The sequence below is a fragment of the Rattus norvegicus genome, chromosome 3, assembly GCF_021556685.1.
Source record: "Rattus norvegicus strain SHRSP/BbbUtx chromosome 3, alternate assembly SHRSP_T2T, whole genome shotgun sequence".
NCBI classification, from domain to species: Eukaryota; Metazoa; Chordata; class Mammalia; order Rodentia; family Muridae; genus Rattus; species Rattus norvegicus.
Genome location: NC_141536.1, coordinates 156245199 through 156267098, shown reverse-complemented (window position 1 = coordinate 156267098; position 21900 = coordinate 156245199). Strand labels below are relative to the sequence as shown.

Below are 21900 nucleotides of genomic sequence, written 5' to 3'. Positions count from 1 at the left end.
TTTCTTCTCATTGGACATTTTATTATGGGTGGAGGTGGGGCGTGTGTGTGCCATGGGCCCTGGAGTCTGGAAGTCAGAGGACAACTTAGTGGAGTGGGTTACCTCCTTCCACCACATGGGTCCGGGGGGGATCGAATTCAGGTCGCCAGGCTTGGCAGCAATCTCTTTATGTGCTGAGCCCTCTCACTAGCCCAATAATCCTTGTAGCTAGAAACGTTAATGCTTTAAAAGATACTCATCAGCCAATCCAATTAACATTGTAGCGGTGTCTCATTATATACATTATACTCCATTCGGATGGCTAAAATTAAATTTAACAAAAGCAGAAGCCTGATGCTACACAGTCTTGATAAAGAGGCAAATCGACAGGCACTTGCCCCTGGCGCAGGTGTGAACGCAGAGTGCAAGTCACTATGGAAAACTGGTCCCTGACATGAAGACAAAGAAAAGTGTGCTCACGCAGACCCTCATTCACACATGTTTCCGTGTTTCCTGACTGCTAACAACTGGAAACGGCCTGAGTATTCCCCCAAGCTGCTGTCCCTCCCCCTCGTGGAATGCTATGCAGCAATAAAAAAGAAAATTACACCGATATACACAGGACTCTGCATCTCAGGAGCATGCTACTGGGGAAGGAAGGGCCTGGAAGTGGAGGGGGCGGGGGACACAGGCTCTGAAGTGATGTGGTGCTAGAGGCTGGGACACTGGCACAGACAGGGCATCCTCTGTCGGCTGCATTCCCGGGGCCACGCTGTGCACATCTAAATCCAGAAATGTCTTCCGCGTGTGCTGCAGCCAGAGACCACGCTGTATGGGGTATGCACCACCGGCCATAGCTGGCCGATTCTCCCTTGTTCACAGAAGGGACTTGCAAGGTACCTAGTAGCACTGATGATTTCAGACACCGGATCAAGCTTCTCCAGGTCCAAGGAAGCAGAGCAGCTGGGCCGCTCCACTGGCTCGTGCTCTCGCTGGGCGCTATAGAAATGGTTCTGTGTGGGCCTCCAGGCACACACCAGCAGCCTGGCACACGAGAGAGTGTTGGTGGGGCTCAATCTGGTGTTCAGTCTGCTTCTCACCACTCCAAGCTGTCCGGCGGGTGTCCTCTCTTCAGAATACTTTCCTCCCACCACAAACCTGTGGCCAATGCACACACCCTGCCCTGAGGAGCCTTATAGCATGAATCCCTTCCTGTCTCTGCTTCTATGGCTCCCTCTATCCCGGATCTCTTCCCTTCCCTCCTCCCAGTCAGTCAGAGCCTTCTGTGTGTAAATGATACAAAGCCAGACCTAAGAGGCAAGCCAGAGCCAGAGCTTCCTAGGGCAAGACTTCAGGTGGGAAGCTTGGACACCATGGAGCCTAGTTCATTTCTGGGGGGGAGGGGGAGGTTGTCTTTGTGTCGGCCTTGTGCTTGCTCTCTATAGAGCTGAGGGGGAAACTGCATATCCTCCAAAGACTGCCAGCATGAGACCTCGGATAGCCTTAGTCACACGATCATCCTTGAACCAAGAGCTGAGTGGGCCCTGGTCCTTTGCAGCTGAATGGGCACAGGAGGTGCCGGGAGAAAGGGATGTACGACTGCCAGGGATGACTGACACTGCTGGGGACTCTCTCGCTCTGGCTACTCTGACCTCAGGCCTCACTTCCCTGTCCCAACCTCAAGTGCCTCCCGGAAGGCAGGCAGGAAGGAGCTTTGAGTCCCAACATTCCAGTGTTCCGGGACAGCTGCCAGAGCCGAAGGCTCCCAAGTCCCAGGAACGTTCTGGAACTTCCGAGGACAGGAGTAGGGTGTCAGTCAGAACCCTGGCGGTTCCCGGCCTGGGAACATGCTTAGAAGATGACAATTGGGTCCCTTCGGCCGAATTCCACTCTGTGGGTACCTGTGCCAAGGAAAACAAGGCCAGGACTGGGCACGGAAGGCGAGGGTGCTTGACGGGGTGTAAGGTGACATTGTTTACACAGGTGTGGGACGAGTCCCCTCACACCGTGCTTGCTTTTCTCCTTATTTCTCCCCTCTCCAAATTCTTTCCCCCAAGGGTGCTGACAGATGTGTCAAGGGAGCCAGTGGCTGGTTGTAAGGCTCTGCCCAAAGGTGGGATGTATGGCACCGAGCGCCTGTACCCAGGGTGGCCTGTGGCCTCTCCCTCCCACTGTACACCTCCAGGCTGGGGACACTGAGAACCTGGGCTGGGATCTCAGAGCGGCTGGCTGCGACTCACAGGACCTAGTCCATGCTTCATCCCCAAGAGAGAGCAGGGGACCAGAGACATTCAAAGTGGCTCCCAGCTGAACTCAGAGCCAGCCAAGAAAGAAGAAAGCCACAATTTCATGAGCACCTACTGTGCGCTGGCCGAGCTCAAGGACTCCCTGTGAATCAAACAGATTCAAACCACTTGTATATGTGATTGGAAAAGAGGGGAAGGAAGTTAAGCCTCGAGACACCCAAAGTGGGTGAGGGGTGTGGTCAGGACTCTCTCTAAGCTGAGTAGAGGCGGCCCTGGTATCAAGAATGATGAGCCACTACCAGGGGGACGTCCGAGCAGGTGGCTCTATGTGTGCAAAGGACCTGAAGCAGGCAGCTCCGATGTTGGTTGACCTCTGAGGACAGTGTTTTGCCAGTGCTGAGGGGAGAATGATTGTATCACAGAGAGATGAGTGCTTGGTGCCCAGGGTAAAGCTACCAGGTGGCTGCAAACATCTTCCTGCTACCTGGAGAACGGACTTGCCCAGGGTTACACAGCAGAGTCAAATTCTAGCGCCATCAGCTTGGAGCCCGTCTATGTGAGAGCTCCTGTCACAGGCCTGGCCTGGGGTGGGGGGTACCTGGCTACAGCTCCGAGAGCGAGTGAGAGCAAAGCAGGAGTGAACTCAGCTGCTGAGTCATGGGGAACCACAGGCTCCAGCTGCAGTGGTCTCTGCCTCAGTTTACCTAGCTGTAAAAAATGGGTTTAATAACATGTCTGCCTCTAGAACCTACTTCAGAGGGCCGCTGGGGAGGTTAATTGTTGCCTGCAGCCCCGGAGCAGGGATGAAAGGGGCAGGAAGTGGGAGCTGCCCACACTTCAGATAATTACCCAGGCTGGAGGGGGTGTCAGGATCTGGTTCAATCCCAGGCCAGCTCTCTCCTAGAAAGGAGGGGCCTTACCCACTAGAACGTTCCAGCCTGGGCCTCCCAGCAGCCCTGAGACCCCAGAACAAGAAAAGGCCAGGTTTGAGTCCCAGCTCAGTCAAGACGCCCAAGGTGTGTCTTCCTCAGCTGGGCACCCCCCCCCTTGCCAGCTGTCCCCTTTGGACCGGTAGATACCATGTGACCCCAATGCTTCTCCAGGCTGGCCTGCATTAAGCTGTAGTGAGCAGGTCCATAGCCTTGGACTCACAGCTAAAAAGAGAGCACAAAGGGCTTCTTGTGGGAATAAGCATGCTTTTCAAATGTCCTCAGGAGGCTGAGGCGATAGCCCTGTCAGTAAGTGCTGTCCATGCACTCTTGAGGACCTGAGTTGAGTCCCCAGCACCCACATTAAATCGAGGCATGGTAGTCTAACCCCACTGTTAGAGAAATGCAGACAGTGGATGCTGGGGGCTAGCCCACAAGGCAGCCTTGCCTAGACGGTGAGCTCCAGGCCAGTGAGAGACAGCATCCCAAAGGCACCCCAAAAAATGAGGTGTAGGGGGAATCTAGGAAGATACCAGAGGGTGACCTCTGATCTCCACAGGAATACTCAAATGTATATGTACCCACACATACCTGCATAGCCCACCCGTGAGCATTACATACCATACATAGACACACAGACACACACACAGAGACACAGACACATATACAGATACAAACATACACACAGACACAAAGACACACACTCACAGACACACACGGATACACAAACATACACATGGACACATACACACTCATACACAGACATACATACACATGGACACATACACACTCATATACACTCACACATACACAGGCACACATAGACACACACAGACACACACATACACACACACATACACACACATACATACACACACACAAAGACACACACATACACACACACACACACACAGAGTAAGAGGGTGCAAGGGTTAAGTATCCTGCCACCAAGTGTATCTGACCCCAGTCTGATCCCTGAGACCCACATGGTAGGAGAGAAACGACCTGAATAAGTTGACCTTTAACCTCCACACATGTGCCATGGCAGGCACATCCTCCCACACGAATCCACATATCCTAATTACATAAAAACATACACTTCCATGTTAAAAAAAAAAAAAGCACAAAACATTTTCAAGGACACTGAGTAAGCCTCATGCTGTCTGTCCCCTCCTGGGGCCCCAGCTAAGCTGAGTGTACCCTACGCTGTGGCTCTGCGTGTCCTTGCTCCCAGGCCCTCCTCACTGCACTCAAACGTGTGGGCAGCACGCCTGGTCCCCTTTGCTCCAATGTTTCATCTCTCCCTGAGTTGGAGAAAGACAGCAGAGCCAGAGGTCAGCCTCTCCTGTTCCTCCAGAAAGGTGGGGCACTTCTAAGCTCAGTGGTGAATCAAACTCTAGATGCTCTGACTCCCAGAAAGCTGGGAAGGTTGTCACGAAACCCGGGACTCTGCACACTCCTTGACTCAAAGCCCCTGAGCAGCACCCAGTCTGTGGAGATGAGCTGGGTGCTGGCCAGAAGTCTCTGTGGGCCCCGGTCAGTGGGAAGAAGCAGAGACCTTGTCAGGTGTCATCCACTTCCAGCAAAGTGGGCTATGGCTTGGGTCCCTGCCACCATCGTCCCTACTGGATGTCTCAGAGGTGCCTCCAGCAGGCCATGGTCTCACTGCCTGGATCCTGTCCTCAAGGCATACACTGGCTTCCTTTCTTAATCTAAATCTCCCAGGACCTCTCAGCTCCCATCATCCACCTGTGCTGTCTGTCAAACAGAGCCAACCAATCACAAGTGTGATCTCAAGCTGCCTACTCCTGCTGCCCACTTGTCAGGGTGCAGGCCTGGAACCTCTGCCCTGGAGAGACTGAGGCTTAGGGTCCTGAGTGTGAGGCCAACCTAGGCTTCAGAGTGAGCTGCCTTACACACACACACACACACACACACACACACACACACACACACACACACACACACACACAAACCCTTTCTCAAAAATCAATTGTTTTAATGCTTCCTTCCTCATGCACTGCCGACTCTGGAACCAGACGCGAGCTTTTGGAACACCGTGATTAGTGCACGGGGATCAAATGGAGACAGGGTGAACTAAGTTAAAGGTGGCTCATTTCCTGGGGCCTGTTGTCCTGAAAGATGGTACCCCTGGTGGGACGGCCTCTCCAGGGTTCTGGAGTCATTAGGTGACGTCACAACAATAATATTTACCCCCACTTCCTGTGCTCTGCTTCGCTCACGATCATCACGCCCCGTCCGTGCCGTGACCCAGGATGCTGGTCTTGTGACCAACCAACCCCCTTTCCCAGTTAAGAGCACTACAGCTTAGCCTTAGAGTTGGGGATGACTCCAGGCCACCAGCGATTTGGCGGCAGGCCATGACTGAGCACGTGGCCACCAGAATCTCATGGACGGCTCCTTGAATTCTGGCACAGTTCACGTTCCCCTGTGGGTCAGCAGCCCTGCGGGAAGATCCCAGCCACGCTGTGTCTATGAGGAGGGCAGGCTTGGCGGCCGGCTTGTCCCAAGACGGGACGCCAGGCAGCCGGGAGTTTCTCTCCCCGAACTTACTGTACGTGAGTCAGCGCCAGCCCGGGTTGTGAAATCTGGGAATCTTGTGGGCCAGGCCAGCTGGGGGATGGCCGTCTGGGAAAGGGAAGCGGGGAAGGGGTTAAGGGGTGGGAGCCGGGGGGCCCATGGCCAGCAGGCACACGGGGTACCAGCAGCTCGGGCTGGCCGCCGCCTGTGGCCGGCTCTGACGTCACAGCTGCGTCAGCAGCCGGCCCAGCCCCCACTTCCTCCTCTGTGGGCAGATCCTCAGCACTGCCCTCCCTTGGGAAGTGTGGTGAGTCCCTGCTGGGATGGAGGGAGGAAAGGAGGAAGGGAGGGGGTGGGGTGGGGAGGAAAGTGAGCATGACTTTGCATACAGGAGGCACTTAATAAATAACAGCAGGGATGGGCTCTAGCCAAAGTTAATGCTAGAGTTGCACGGACAGATAAGAACCACCCCACTCACTTTAGAAGAGGCCGAGGGTCCCAGAGGACGTCTTTCATTGCATCTGGTCAGGACCTAAGTCTCCATCGCCCTGGGGTTGAAGTCCATGTCCCCAGGGCCATCATTTTCTTTCACATCGCATTAGCATCAATTTGTTAAATAGGATTAAAACCAGTGGCATTTGTCTGCGGAGAGGATGGGCAGAATCCCTGTCCGGCCGCGCGCGGGTGGATCAGAGGTGGCTTGGTCACTTTGACTTAAGTAAATTCTGTCCTTAACAGCTTCAGGAAAACACAAATCCAGCAGCGTTATGTTTTCTGCACATTGTCACTACCAGACCTCGCAGAGGAAGAGAGCGAGGACCAGGCCAGCCCAGGACAGTGGGCCACGCAGCAGGTTTTCCACGCTGTTTTTTTTTTTTTGGTTCTTTTTTTTTCCGGAGCTGGGGACCGAACCCAGGGCCTTGCGCTTCCTAGGCAAGGGCTCTACCACTGAGCTAAATCCCCAGCCCCTTCCATGCTGTTTCCAGGTGCTGTTCTGCCACTCGCTAGGCACACCATTGTGGTTTCCACAGTGCCCCAAGGGGTATGCACTTTCACATAGGAGGAGATGCGCCCAGAGTGGTTGAGTAAGTTGCCTTGACTGTGCTGTAAGAGTGCTCAGAGCTGAAAAGTCCAGCAGGTGCTTGGATAAGAAAGCTTCAAGACCCAGGGCAGCTTTCACTGGCGTGGGCTCAAAGCCGCCTCAAGCTGGCCTGGCACAACTGGGTGAAGAGCCACAGACACATCTCTCCCAAGACGTCATCGCAGATCAACAGAAGCAAAAGAGCAGAGAAGTCAGGGACCAGAAAAGGCTCAGGTGATGCCTGAAGTTACACAGCCGCTGTGAGTGGCCTCCAGCCTCCACCTCAGCCCTCCCCTGGCCGGGGGACCAAGAGGAGAGAGCTGAGCTGAGTCCTCCCCAGGTCCACCTATTTCTCTAAGGCCTAGTTCAAGCACAGCTGAGTTGAGCAAGAGCAGAAAGGGTGAGGTGGGTGAGGGCATAGAAGGATGCTCCTAGCAGTGGGGACAGGTGGGCAAGCTGGGCAGGGGCAGCAGAGGGAATCATGGGAGAAGAATATCAGTTAGCTGGGTTGAGGGTGAGAGGCTGGAAATGCAATGAGAACCTGAGGTTGGATGCAGTCTCAAGGTGCTGGGAACCATGAAGACTGTAGAGAGCCCTTTGCCTGTACCCCACTCTTCCGCTGAGGGCTGGCGAGACCCTCTATTTTCCTTTAGAACTTTTTCCCTTTAATATTTTCCCCTTTAGTCCTTTAAAGTGTTTTTTTTTCAGATTTATTTTTACTTTATGTCTATGGATATTTTGCCTGCATGTACGTTTGTGCGCTGTGTGTGTGTGTGTGTGTGTGTGCGCGCGCGCACGCGCGCACGCGCGTTTGTGATGGTTTAGTCGGTGAAGTGCTTGCCACACAAACATGAGGACCTAAGTTTTGTACTCAGAACCGACGTAAAAAGTGGAGCATGGTGATGCGTGTGGCGGTGCGTGTGGTGGTGTGATTGCATAACCACCCCGTGCTGAGGAAGATCTCTGGGTATTGCTGGCCAACTTGGTGAGTTCCAGGTCAGAAAGAGACACTGTCTCAAAACCAGAAAGTTGGCAGCGTGGCCTGAGGAACACCGGAGATTGACTTCAGGCCTCCGTCTGCACGTGTGCTCATGTGGGCATTCGTAAGTGTGCATTCGCACACTCGTGCACATTCACATAAGTAGAATGTGGCATGTGGTGTTCTTGAGGTACTTCCTGTTCTCCCGCCTCCTCCTCAGAAGTGCGAGCTCTGTGGACACAGGGGCCTCGGAGCTGTGTCCGGCTTCTGACGCTCAGGAAGTGATCAGTAAGTGTTTCCTCATGAGTGGACTTTCCCCGCTCAGAGTAGCGTGGCCGGGACTTGGCCAGTCTCGAGCTCTTTGTGGCCCTCCTTCCAGTCTCAGATAGAGTAGCAACATGCCCAGAGTGACCCAGCACATGAGGGACAGGTGTTGCCTCTGGGATCTAGGCCCCATGTGACTGTGGGAGGCATCCAAGAGTTCTGCACGCCCAGGCCTTCCTTCATTCAGCTACACCTTCTTAAGGTATGAGTTCGAGTCCTCACTGAGCATCCCCTCCCTGCCTCTGCCTCCCCTGACCCCACCACCACTCACGGGTTAGGCTTCATCGCTGGGGTCCCTGGGGCCCCCGGCTTGCAGCTTTGGAGCATAGCAGCTCAGCTGGCTCCACCCCAGCAGCTCCTCCCAGCTCCCACATGCCTCAGGGATGAGCCTCGGTAGTGTGACAGGCCTGGCTGATGCTAGTCCCTAGCAGATGTGGATCTGCCTCCCACTGAGCCCCAAGACTCCCTACTAAATCTCTGCCCATCACAGTCTCCCACCATCCACACTACCTCAGGCTCAGCCCCCACCCCCCACCCCAGCCCTGTGTGGCAGAGCTATGAGGAAGTCTGGGCGAAGAAGCACATTCAGGTCCTGCGGGCGACAGAGACAAGAGACAGGCTCAAAACCCCAGCCAAGACCAGGCCAGGGTTCAACCAGTACGGTCATCTCTCCTTGACATCTACATTGGGGAGATGAGACGGACTGACGGAGAGTAGGGTCCAGGCCTTGTCTTAAGCACATTTAGCTACCACAAAGTATGGCCCCCTGGGAACAAGGGCCAGAATTGGGTGTTCTGACTTTCTAAGAGGAACTGTGAGTTTTCAAAACATCTGCAGGTTTTTTAATGTTAACTCCATTCCTGAAAGGCTTTCTGCAGGAGTGGGTGCGGCAAGCCCACCCAAGGGCAGGCTTAGGCCTCAACCAGGCCCAAGGCATGTCTCAGGGCCTGCAGGGTTGAGAGATGCTGGATGGGTGCTGTACCTGGTCCCTTCTACAACTCACAGGGCACCTCCCTGGGGGAGACTCCAACTGGGTGGGTGAGAAGGGCCTTGGGCAGGGACTGAATTACTCTTCCTCGCATGGGATGCAGATGTGTGTGTGTGTGTGTGTGTGAGTAACCAGTCCCCTGTGTCTCTGCACTGCAGGAGTAAGGTGGCCACCACTGGTTCAAGTGTCCCTGACCCTATCCCAGGCTCCAAACCCAGGCTCTCCTGGTGTCACTTTGAATCAGTCCTGCCTTGTGACTACGTTTCAGAAGAGAGCACTGTATTTGAGGGAAATTAAGGACCCAGGCAAGACCTTCAGGGCTGTTGGAGTGGACCTTATACCAGACCTCACACTGGGTCACAAGCCTGCCCGACCTCATCCCTTCCTGTCCCAACCTCCATACCTCTAATCCCTGTGGGTGTTTTGTTCTCTGTGTCCCTGGACTCCATCCACCCTCAGAGCCCAGTGTTCGCTCTCATTAACTCTCATATGGAGATCGTGTTGCTTCCCCTGCCTCGGAACCCTGCCCTCAAAGCCAACACTGCACAGCAGTCTGGATGGCAGGGTGACAAGCTGAGTTTCTTTCAGCTTCCGAGGAAAGGACAAGCAATCTCCTGAACCCGAAGTCTGGAGTGAGGTTCATGTGTAGGCAACCTAATCCGGGGCTCTTTCCCACCAGTTCTATCCTTCGTGAGAAGTCCGGTGACCTTCATAAGCACTTAGGGTTTGCTCTGGGGACCCCCACACCTGCCCTGGCCCTCAGCGCCTCCCAGCAGCAATGGCTACAAACGGGACTGGGAAAACAAAGTCTGTCTACTCCCAGTTGTCCACAGACCTGCACAGGGTCTCCCAAGCCTGCAAGCAAGGGACAAAAGGCTAAACAAACAACAGCTAAGTTGTGGACCCTTGGGGAGATCAGCCCCACTCAGCCTTCTGCAATCCCAAGCCTGTGACTCTTGGAAGAGGCTCAAGAAGTTAAAATAAGTCACTGCCCAGAGCAGAGGCTCCCCAAGCCTCTGCAGGTCTCCTGGTTCATGATCTCCACCCCATGAGTCTGCTGTGTGTGTGTGTGTGTGTGTGTGTGTGTGTGTGTGTGTGCGCGCGCGCGTGCGTGTGTGCTTGCATGCAATTTTCTGCAGTGACAACTCAACTTTTCCTAACTTCAAAACACCAAATGTCAACATACTGCCATGTCAAAGAGGAACTCAGAGCCCTTCTTGTCACACTGACCTCACCACAACCCTCTGACGCTGTAGGCATCTGTTCATGTCCTGGTCCACCCTTTTCTCCATTCTCTTACCCACGTACCCATCCATCTCCCATGAATTCATCTCTCTGCCGCTTCACCCACCCACCCATCCATTCACCCCTCCACTCACCCATCCAGCCATCCAGCACTCGCCTGCCCGCTCACTCATTTCTTCATGTTTGTTGCTTCCTTGCGACTTTATTCACTGGTTTTCCCAATCGCACACTCATCTGTCCATCCATTGATCACAGGTCTCAAACCTCCTCACCATCATGCATTGACCACCCATCCAACCATGCATCCATCCACCCATCTGTCCATCCATCCCCATCCACCCATCTGTCCATCCACCATTCATCTACCCAACTGTCCATCCATCCATCCACCCATCCATCCATTTATCCATCTGTTCATCTAACCATGCATTCATCCATCCACCCATCTGTCCATCCATCCCCATCTACCCATCTGTCCATCCATCCCCATCCACCCATCTGTCCATCCACCATTCATCCACCCAACTGTCCATCCATCCATCCATCCACCCATCCATCCATTTATCCATCTGTTCATCTAACCATGCATTCATCCATCCACCCATCTGTCCATCCATCCATCCATCCATCCATCCATCCATCCATCCACCCACCTGTTCATCCATCCATTCATCTATCCATCTGTCTGTCTGTCCACACATCCACTCATCTGTCCATCCATCAGTCCATCTATCCACCCATCCATCCATTTATCTATCTGTTCATCCATTCATCCATCCATCCAATGTCCCCCTGATGTTATCCTCTCCCCTGCTATGTTACCTGCCCACTCCTTCCCTCAGTTCATCTCTTCCTCTATTCATCCATTCATAAACAGCTCCACCCACCTGAGGACCCAGCCGTAATCACCCATAGGACCCTGTGCCTGTCCATCATCTTTCCTCCTTCCTCATCTGAGTTCTCCCTGTACCCGAACCAAGACATGAGTCACCGCACCCTGCCCCTACCAAGTGCCAGGGTTGGGACCAGAACAAGGAGTTCGTACTAAGGTGGGTATGGTGAGGTCAAAGGGTATCACAGGTTGGTGCTGGAAGGTGGTGAGAGTGATCCCTCGGGGGACCCTCTATGGAGTAACTTTGAGGAATGAGTTCTGCACCCTGAGACTGCACAGTCTCCAAACTCATGGCTGTGGAACCCTTTCCCTGATGCCCCAGTTCCCCAACAACACAAACTGTACAGGCCACCCCTGTCTGCAGAGCCGAGCTGTGCATGGCTGCAGTAGGTGCTCAGTTAATCAGTGTCAAGGAATGCAGCTCTCACTGAGAAAGTCATGCTCCCTAGTGACCCTAACTTTTCGATTCTGTGCCTGGGGACTCCCGTGTGACCTCGGCCAATTCCCCAAGCCCCGGACTCTGCTTTCGTATCTGAGAAATGCACCTTGGGATCTTATGGTACAGACCTATAAGGGAAGTGTGGCCACATGCAGAAGCTCTGGCTGACCCCTGGCTGGAAGGAAGCCAGGGGACCTGGAAGCCCGATTAATGCCTCCCTCCCGTCCCTGCCCAGCTTGAAGCAGCATGAACTGGAATTTCCCGATAATTCGCAGTAATTAACTGATGCTGCCACCCCTCCCCCTGTACTCCTGGCTCTTTACTCTGCTCCCAGCGCCTCAGGGATTTGCAAGGAGTCCAACTGGTTCCGGAGGCCGAGCCGCCGCCTCCCGCCCACCTGATCCTTCTCGGCTGTGCCGGTGTCGCTTCTAGGACCTGTGGCTAGTTGCCCACAGGGCGAAGTCAGGGCAACTGGACTCCTCAGCCCACGCCTGTCCACGCTGCCTAGACACGTGGTCCCAGGGACGCCACTGGAGGCACTCAGCCGTGCCACCTGTCCTCCAAGGCTTGAGGACAGTGGTCCTCAGATAGCCTGGATCTCTCCTGCCCTGAGACTACGGCTGAACCTCCCATGGGGCACAGCCCTTCTTCCTCGGCTCAGTATTTATTAGGTACTTCCTGTGTGCCCAGCCCTGTACCAGGTATGAGGACACGGACACACAAGAGCCAATTCTGGGCCCAGCTCACAGCCTGGGGACGAGGAGTAGGAAGTGTAAAAGGCTAAGGTCACAACATGCAGATGAGGTACAGTCGCCATGCCCGAGAAGAATGACACAGGACACAGCATGGCTTTGGGGTAGAGGATATCCCTGAAGCCTAATGGCACTGGTGGGCTCAGGAGTGCCCGTAAGGGGTGCCACTCACCACTGCGCGCCCTGGATCATGTTCTAGAAATGTGTCTGCTAAATCTCCATAAAGTTGTTAGGGAGAAAGGGGGTAACTGTGACTCGGGGCGAGACCCTGGGGTGGGCAGTCAGGGAGGCCTTCCCGGAGGAGGCAGCTGTTAAGTTGAAAACGAGTGACTCGAAGAAAGGAGAAATGAACCTGTTCGGGTCCACGTGGCCTGAGTTCAAATCCTCACTGTGTGGCTTTGGGCGAAAGGCTTGACCTTGTCCGTGACACAGATCACAAAGTAGGATGCGCCTCATAGGGCAATTTTCACACTGCAGGATGTTGGTGGCCTGACATGCAGTAGTCACACTGTCCACACAGGCCCTGAGGCAGGAGGACAGCACAGAAGGCCATGGTCCCAGCAGAGTATCGGGCAGTGTCGGTGCCCTGGAGTCTTAGGGGTCAGGATTGAGCTTTGTGGGCCTGGGGACTGAGCTCCGGAGTACTGGAGACCGAGGGCAAGGGCAAAACCAGCATTTCAACTTGAAGCCATCCCTTGAACAGACCGCTCTCATCTTTCCACTCCAGCTTTAACCAGTTACAGCTGGAGAAACTGAGACAGAGAGGGACCCAAAACCTGTGGAATCGGGGAACCAGAAAAGAACGGTCGCCGACCACGACTTTCTGCGTTCAACTAACTGAGGGCCGTATGAGCTGAGCCTCCTGCACCCTAGTGTTGGGGAACTCATCAGCCTCCCTGCTGGGCGGTCCCTGGGCCCGTGAACAGGAACCTCACCGACTGGACAACGCCACAGCCAGGAGAGGGTCCAACTGAGGCTCCCTGCTTCCAAGCTGTGGGGCTGACGTCCCTTCTGTGAGCTGTGTCTCCCCACCTCCTGAAGACAGACTGTTCGTGGCCCTCTGGGGTTCGTCTCAGGCCTGTGAAGTGCTTGGCAGAGCCGCAGCCTGGGGTGCCCCTGTCCCGCCCATCGATTCCCATCTGGGGGGCCAAGGTCGACCTGAGGGCAGGCGGGCTGGGCCCTGTCTGGGGATAAAGGCAGGCGCCCCAGGGTGCAGTCAGCTTAATAACAGGCTCCAGGATCCAGGGGTTTGAACTCAGGCTAATAGGCTCAAACACAAATTGAACAGCCCACGGTTCCATCAGCGCCTCTGACAGCCAACTCTTCCCACACTAGTGTTCCTCTCTTGCACCTCCCACCCGCCCTCACTGCCGGAGCCCCCTCTGTGTGCCCAGCATGCAGAGCTCCCATATGGTACCAGGAACAAGCTCCCCCTTCTGCCCTGGCCCTGCGCGCCTCAATCTCTCCTCTTGCTCCTCTGCCTTGGTACTTCTCCATCAGCCAGGTGGTGGCCTGCCCCAGGGCCTTTGCACAGCCTGCGCCTCCTGCCCGGAACTCTCTTTCCCCATTCAGGCCATAGCTGCTCAGCCTTTGAACCGCCTCAGCGAGAGGTCTTGGCCCCACCCTGTAGCTCCTACAATCCTGCTTCATCTTCTCCCTCACTGTCATGGTCCTGTTAGGGTTTACATCTAGAGATATTTTTGTTTGTTTGTTTTTGTTTTTTGAGTCAGGGTTTCTCCGTGTAGCCCTGGCTGTTCTGGAACTCACTCTGTAGACCAAGGGAGTCTCGAAGTAATAGAGATCTGCCTGCCTCTGCCTCCTGAGTGCTGGACTTAAAGGTGTGAGCCAACACCACGTGGCTCTGGGGATCTTTTTAAATATATGTATTTTAATTTTTTGAGATGTATTTATTTTTATTTATTGTGCGTCAGTGTTTTGCCTGCCAGCGTGTCTGTACACCCTGGTGCCTGGTGTGCCAGGAGGCCAGAAAAGAGTGTCAGGTGCTCTAGGACTGGAGTTACCATGTGGGTGCTGGGAATTGAACCCAGGTCCTCTGAAAGGGCAACCAGTGCTCTTAACCACAGAGCCATCTCTCCAGCCCCTTTAATACATTTTTTTAGTTTGCACCGAACATGTACCTATTTTTAATACCGTGTGACACCTCAATGCAAGGCCAGTAACCATCACCACAGCTTAAATGCAGAAACCAGAGCTTCAGACTCAGCCAGTACAGCAGAGCACCCCACGGATGGACTGACTGGACTAAGCTGCACTGGACCTGGAGTGTTGTCATCCTGGTGACCTCTCACCTCCTCGTGTCTGGATCACCATCCCTGCGCACCTGCACCCCCCCTCCCACCCCTCCTCGCCAGCCTTTGGCACCCAAACTTCTCAATTTTCCCTCCTTCTGTGGGATGCCAGCTGGCCCCCTGCCAGCCCCTTTCCCCCGCCTGCTGCCCTTCCTGGACACAGGCCCATGAAGGATGAGGAAGGGCCCGCGGTGGCTGGCCGAGTGCCATGAGAACGCAGCCCCTGGGGCCCAAGTCTCCTCACTGCAGGGCCAGACACCTGTGTAATGAGTGCCATTATGGGGACCTGCCAGACAGGCCCCAGCTCGCCCTAGCCACCCAGGCTGTGAGGGTGATGCAGTTGGGGTTCAGGGAGTGTTGTGGGTGCAGTGGGGGGAGGGCACCCGATGTTCCACCCTATGTTTCCAGATAAGCCAGGCTTGACTTCCTACAGAAGTAGGAAGATCCCAAAGCTCAGGCCTCACCGTCCAAGCTGGATAAAAAGCAGGCCGAGAAAGATAGACATTTATTGAGCATTTACTGTGTGCCCACTTGGTCTTATGAGCTGGCTCCTGTCCCCTCCCTCTGTGGGACATTCACCAGTGTTCTGTTTGTTTATCTTCCCTCTCTCTCCATTCGGACATGGATGAGTACCTACTATGCGTCAGGCCCTTTCTCCCTACTTGAACTCATCTGTCTTGAGTGAATAACGTTAATGAACCCGTATTACAGAGAAGGCTCAGAAAGGGGAAGCGACTGGTTCAAAGTCACACAGCTGACGACTGCCGAAGCAAGGAGAGGTCCAGGCTCTCCGGCCCCAGAGTCCACATCCCTAACCACTGCACACCACTCCCCCAGTCAGCCCGCTCAGGCAGGGAGTGTGTCCCTACTGCATGCCAGCCCCAGCCCAATGCCTGGCACACAATAGGTGCTTTTAAAAGAATTGAGTAAGGGCTGGCGGGATGGCTCGGTGTGCAAAGGCACCTGCTGACACCTGACTTCAACTCCTGGGACCTGGGAAGCGAAGGACCCAACCCTTGCAAGTCGCCCTCTGACCTCGACACATGGACGGTGGGATACAGATGCCTGTGCACGTGTGTGCATGTACACATGCGCCCGTACACACAAGTAAATATAAAAAAGTGAAGGGGGGATGAACAAAGGACGAAATGAGGGCATTTACTAATGAAGATCTAAGGCTCAGAGAGGTGAGGTGACTCACAGGAGTCACACAGCACAGCTGTCACAGAACCAAGAAGCACCTGTGGGGTATGATGACTCCTGCCTCTCCACCCTCCTGTCCCTACGTCTCTGACCCCTCTCCAAACATGCTGTGACTTGAGCTATGCCCAAGGGTGGACGGGTGCCTGCTCCAGTCCACCCGAGCTCTAACCTGGGCCTGCAGTGTAGGTTGGCCCCAGACTCCAGCCTAAGAACTGAGACCCCGCCCCGCCCCCACCTCTCTGTGTTCTCCTGGCGTGGGAGCCACAGAGAACACTTGCCTTCCCCTTAGGGCCTCTCCTCTTCCGGGGACACCTCTAGTCTTGCTGTCTCTAGCAGGGTTCCTTGGTAGCAGTCATCCATGCTGCCCACAGCCACAGCTTCTGGCTACAGAAGGCCTGCCCACCCTGCTGGGCCATTGCCCCCACCCCCTGCCTCATCCCCAACCTCCTAATTCTCAGTGGACTCCAGAACAGGTATCCCTGCTGGCCTTCTCTTCCCTACCTGTCTCTGGCCTTGAAGGTGGCATGTCCCAGTCCTGGAAGACAGAATGTGAGTCCTGCTGTCTTCGGTGGCCACTTACTGTGCGCTGGGTCCTGGACACTGTCACCATCCCTCCCTCCTGCCACCAGCATCCTCAGTCCTCACTTGCCTTTCCCAATTATTCCAGTCCCCTGCCTCCCCCCTCCAGCCTTCACAATGGTTATGCACACAGCCTCCTGCCCCACTCACTGTCCTGCAGGTCACCTCAGGAGGCCTTTCCCCCACAGTTTGTCATCCTCTGGTGTGTCCACCATGGTTCTAGCCCAGGACCAAAATATTCTGCCATCCATGCGTTCCCCTCCCCCACCATAGCTGTCTAACCTTCCGGCCAACAGAGCGACCTGTATACAAAAGGTGCTCAAGCAATGACTGCTTGATAAAGCAAAGAGAATCAAAGAACACCTCAGCTATGCAGCTGGGAACCAGGAGGCCCCCTCCCTGCCAGCAGGCACCCCTCTGCACCCCACACTGCTCTGATTCCCAGCCTTATAAAAACCACCGCCTCCACGTCCCCTGGAGGGACACGGGATGCCCAGGGGGTGAGGCCTATGCTGACCCCAGCCTGTCTTCCAAGACCTGGGCCTCAGGAAACTGGTAATTGATTGGGGGAGGGGGTGCTTTTGGCTGGACTGACACCTGCCCTCAGGGATTCCTGAGATCAGGAAGCCCAAACACCTCCATAGGGGAAACCGAGGCACAGTACATGTGTCTATGTGCCCAGCTGTGCAGCCTACAGGAACAGGCCTGAGTTGGGGGGCTTTCTGGGCTCAGGCTCATGGGGTGCTCCATGTCTCAGTCCCCTCCCCATCCCCTATCCGTACCCCGCTGTGAAAGGATCTTTTCTGAAGTGAATCCAGACCTGCCCCACATCCAGCACTTATGCCTTCTCCATGAGCCTCAGTTTCTTCACTTGTCAAATGGGGATACATTTGCCACTTTTTTGAAAAGCTACTCGGCCATACCCAGCTCTGGAGGGAGGCTGGGGCCTCGTGAGTAGCCCCTTCTGTGGTCGCAGAGGGCAGCTCTGGGCACCCACAGCCTCCGCTGTGTCTGTAAGGCAAAGGCCGAAGGGTCCCGGGTGGCCCTGGCCAGGTGGGATGCGCGGGCTGGGGGAGGACACAAGTGGCCAGGATGGGAGCTGCAGCAGGCCAGGGTGACTCACCCTCTGGCCAGGCTGGAGGCTGGGCCACAGCCCCCACGCGCCCCTCTGGGCTCTGCCTTGCACCCAAAAATGCTGTGTCATGCTCCGTCATGTGGCTCCGGGTCATTAATACCCGAGTTCTGGGAAGCTTGGGCCGTGTTCCCGGAAGGGGTCAGCCGGTTCAGTAAACAGATTGGCTGTCTCCTCGGCACAGCCTGAAGCTCTGGAGGCTGGAGGTGGGGGCTGGTGGCCAAGGGGACAGAGCAGCAGCCCCTGGCCCGGCTTGAAGCTGGCACCTCCCAGGGCAGCCTGGTGCAGGTTGACAGACGAGAAGGGAAACCAAGGCTCAGAGAAGGCAAGGCACTAGCCAGGGGTCGCACAGCACGGCCAGGATTCAGACCTGGAATTCTGGTCTCACTCTCTGGAGTCCAGGCCACACACTGCCCTCTCCCAGACTCATCCCCAATCCTAACCGTCTCAGAGCAGTTTGTTGGACTCAGGAAAACTGGGGGAGGCGGGGAGGCAGTTGAAGGAAACAGAGCTGAACACAGCTGGGCTGGGTGCAGGGGTGTCTTACCATGGTAATGGTAGCCTGGGCCCCAGTTACTGGGAACATGTGTCTTCAATGTGCAGCCATCTTCGTGGCCCCTATCTTTTTAAGAGACCTACTAAGTGCCCAGCACTGTGGTTAAAAGTCCAGTAGAGGCCAGTGACCCACCAGATAGGCACCCCTTTTGACCCCATTATGAGGTGACAATCTGAGAAAGAGAAACAGTTGCTCTATTTGGGGACAGAGCAGGTTCCAGAGCTAACGGGTTCAGATAAACCTTCACTTCCCTGTGCCTGTCCGTGACCCCGCACCAGTGACTCCGCTTCCCGCAGCCTCAGTTTACCACCCGGTAAACGGAATGGGTACCCTGCTCATATCATGGAGACCCCAGCCTTGATTAGAGTTCCAATCCTGCTGTATGGTTCCTGGCTGTCGAACCCTGGGTATGGTTGCTTGACGTCTCTGTTCTCTGTATCCTGTTGTGCAACAGACAAGGAGAGGGAATGAGCTGGCCCCCTTCCCGAGCCTACCCTGTGGGGCCAGGTCTTCTGAAGCCCCCTGTACTCATATTTGACCTAAGATAGGCCTGCTGGGATGGGGTTAAAGAGCCCGCGATGGACCACAATGAGAAGTGTGGTCTCCCACACTTGCTCCTGCAGGTTCCGGTGTGCAGCCAGCAGCAGCCACTGCCACAGGATCTTCTTCCCAACCCAGTCCCCTCACTGCACGGTGGGGGCCGTGTCCCCTTCCCTGCTCAGACATTTCTGGTCACCAACTGCCATCCACACACTGTACCTGGCCAGACTCACACAGGCCTTGTCTTCATCCTTGGGAAACCGCCCACCATGTGCAACAGCTCCTCCCGGAACCAGCGCCTCTGCCTGCTCTGCATTCCACACATCCTGAGCTCCCTCCTCCAGGGAGCCCACCCAGATGCTCCCACAGAGAGCGAGTGCCCCAGCCAGCCAGCAGAACTTGCCCTCTTTTCCTGTCACTGCCTTTACACATCAGCTACTTTACACGTCACCTTGAATTTCTGTGGCTGTGAAGCAGATGCCTCTGCGAGCTTTAGGGTGAAAGAAGAAATTATTACCTCTAAAATCCTTAATGAAGCCTGTAAAGTTGAAATCACTAAATTGTTATTTCATCTGTTCTAACTTTGCACTTTTTTTTTTCCTTCTTTTTTCTTTTTTTTCGGAGCTGGGGACTGAACCCAGGGCTCTACCACTGAGCTAAATCCCCAACCCCTTAACTTCGCACTTTGACACTCACGATGTCCCACCCGGGATTTATGGAAAGGTTGGTGTCACTCGTGAGCAATCTGCCTTGGAGAGCATTTGCTGCTGGGCAGACATTTCCCTGGTACCCTCAGGCTCACCAAGAACCCCAAGTCTGTGGTAAATACACCAGCAAGGGCAGCTAACCACTTCGGCTCACTAACGTGACAGGGCTGTGGAGATGTGCTTCCAGATCCACTATGGGTCTAACCTGGTCTCTCTGCTTGTCCTCATCAGCCCCCACTGCCCTCTCCCAGCCTTCCTTCCACACCCTCCTGGACACCAGGCTAGGCAGTGCCCGCCCTGCTCCTCCAGCCCCTAGAAGGCTCCCCTCCTTTTTGTGGGACTCTCAGAGCTGAGTTCAAACCCCACTCTCACCACACGCTTGACCCTCAACCCAGCCTGGACCCCAGGCTTCCCACCTTCTGCAAAGGTCCTTCTCAGGAGAGGAGTGGGCTGCCAGAGAAGGGTCTCAGACTCTCAGCCCTCAAGCACCAGCTATTGGCTCAACACTTAAGAATCCGTGTAAGGCTAGCAAAATGGCTCAGTGGGTAGATGTGCTTGTCTCCAAGTCTGACAATTGAATTGAATCCCTGAACATGACATGGTGGCAGGAAATAATTGAGTCACACACACACACACACACACACACACACACACACACACACATACCAGTTGTGGCAGCACATGCCTATCATCCCAGCACTTGAGATACAGAGGCAGTAGGATCAGAAGTTCAAGGTCATCCTCAGCCACTTTGTTTGCGGCTAGCCTGAGCTACATGAGATCCTGGAGAGAGGAAAATGGGGAGAGGGGAGCTGTGACAACCTCTTGGGCTTCCTGAACATCTGGAATCCAGGCCGGGTTCTGTGCACTAGGAGCCTGCGCTTCCCTCCACCCACAGGGAGCCATCTGCAGTCCCCAGGACCTGAGGAGCCGCAGAGAAGAGGAGGCCAAGGGGCAGGATATGAGGCCTGGGTGTCCATGTCATAACCCTGCTGTGGAGATATTTAGATGGAGTCAAGGGGCCTGCATCAGGCCCCCAGAAATGGCCCTTGGGGTTCCTTCAACCCTGAGAGTCTCCTTTTTTGCAGCTCACAGGATTCCTTCATCTGTTTCCACCCCAGGAGGAGGGCTAGCCTCAAATCTTCAGTTTGGAAAATGACCGAAGGATTTTCTGCCCCATTTTTGAGACACACACACACACACACACACACACACACACACACACACACACACCACAGAGAGAGAGCACACAGCAGTCATACATACACACATACACACAGAGCACAACAAACACAAACACACATACACACATGCAGAGAGAGGCAGACACACACACACACACGCACACACACAGACATACACAAAGAGCACAGCAGACACACACACACACACACACCACAGAGAGAGAGAGAGAGAGAGAGAGAGAGAGAGAGAGAGAACAGCAGATATACACACACATACACACATGAGGGGGGCAGAGAGGCAGACACATAAACACACACACACACACACACACACACACACACACAGATATACACACAAAGTCAAAATATCCTGGTTTTTAAATAACGAAGAATCTCCTAGTCGGAACACACGCACAGAGAGAGAACAAGAGGAGCCGTAACTGGCCTGGTGCTGGGGGCATTGGTCAAGGCTGCCATCACCCCAGAGGTCAGAGGCTGTGGGAGGTGACCAGGGACATGCGTGGCTATGGGCTCAGGAGTCACCCTGGTGCTCTCGAGCGGTGACTGTGGCTATGAGGAGAAAGAGCAAACAGCTGGACCGGGGGCAAGGCCAGCTCTTCCAGAAACTTCTAAGCCAGAAATGGCCAAAGAAGCCACGTAGAGGCACACACTGGCGTTGTGTTTGTTTGTTTTTAATTTGATTTGCTGGCCAGCATTTAAAAATCAGGAGTTTTCACACATGACCTCAGACTTCTGGTTCCTCTTAATACGTGGAAAAATATGGGCGGTGTGCCGGCTCAGGGTGCCGCCCCCAGAGGAGTCTGTCCCCAGCTCCCCGCCTCAAGCGTGGTGTCTCCTCTCCTGGGCCAGAGGTGTTTGCAAGGTGGCTCTCCTAGTGAGCCTCACTGTGGAGGACGCTGGCAGCAGCCCGGAGATCCAGATAACTTCCCCCAAATCGAGGTGACAGCCAGAGCCTCCCCCAGGAGCCCACCCTGTCCCCAGGAGCTGCTGACCCTGGGCCAGGCCCTGGGTCAGGGAAGGCCCCGTCCTGTTTAGGTTTTGTGGTCTCGTGAGTAACGAGTGGAAAAAAACAAGGTCGAAAAGATAACAATTACGACGAAATTAAATCAAATCAGGCCCGTGACTCATTTATGGAGCCGTAAAAACAGAAAACAAAAACAAGCTGGTTCTAGAGAAGTGAGGGAGGCCGGCAGGCAGCAGACAGAGGAGACAGAGGGAGGGCTGCAGGGCAACCACCGCTGAGGGGCTCTGTGGGGCCATGGAGACTTGGGGGA

The 21900-nt window shown here is 54.8% G+C and overlaps 2 long non-coding RNA genes across 4 annotated transcripts; one reads left to right on the top strand and one right to left on the bottom strand.

Moving 5' to 3' along the window:
* Positions 1-5904, bottom strand: LOC147995827 (uncharacterized). Its single transcript, XR_015683981.1, has 3 exons — positions 5369-5904; positions 1658-1880; positions 1-1137 (listed from the first exon to the last, which is right to left on the bottom strand). It is a non-coding gene; the product is annotated as an uncharacterized LOC147995827 (long non-coding RNA).
* On the top strand, positions 5497-14299 carry LOC120101791 (uncharacterized). Of its 3 annotated transcripts, none has more exons than XR_015683979.1 (4): positions 5497-5729; positions 6434-7036; positions 11190-11361; positions 13123-14294. It is a non-coding gene; the product is annotated as an uncharacterized LOC120101791 (long non-coding RNA). The 3 variants fall into 3 exon arrangements; XR_015683980.1 differs by having other exon boundaries at positions 5616-5729; positions 11978-14299; XR_015683978.1 differs by lacking the exons at positions 11190-11361; positions 13123-14294 and having other exon boundaries at positions 6434-7489.
* The last annotated feature ends 7601 nt before the right edge of the window (positions 14300-21900 follow it).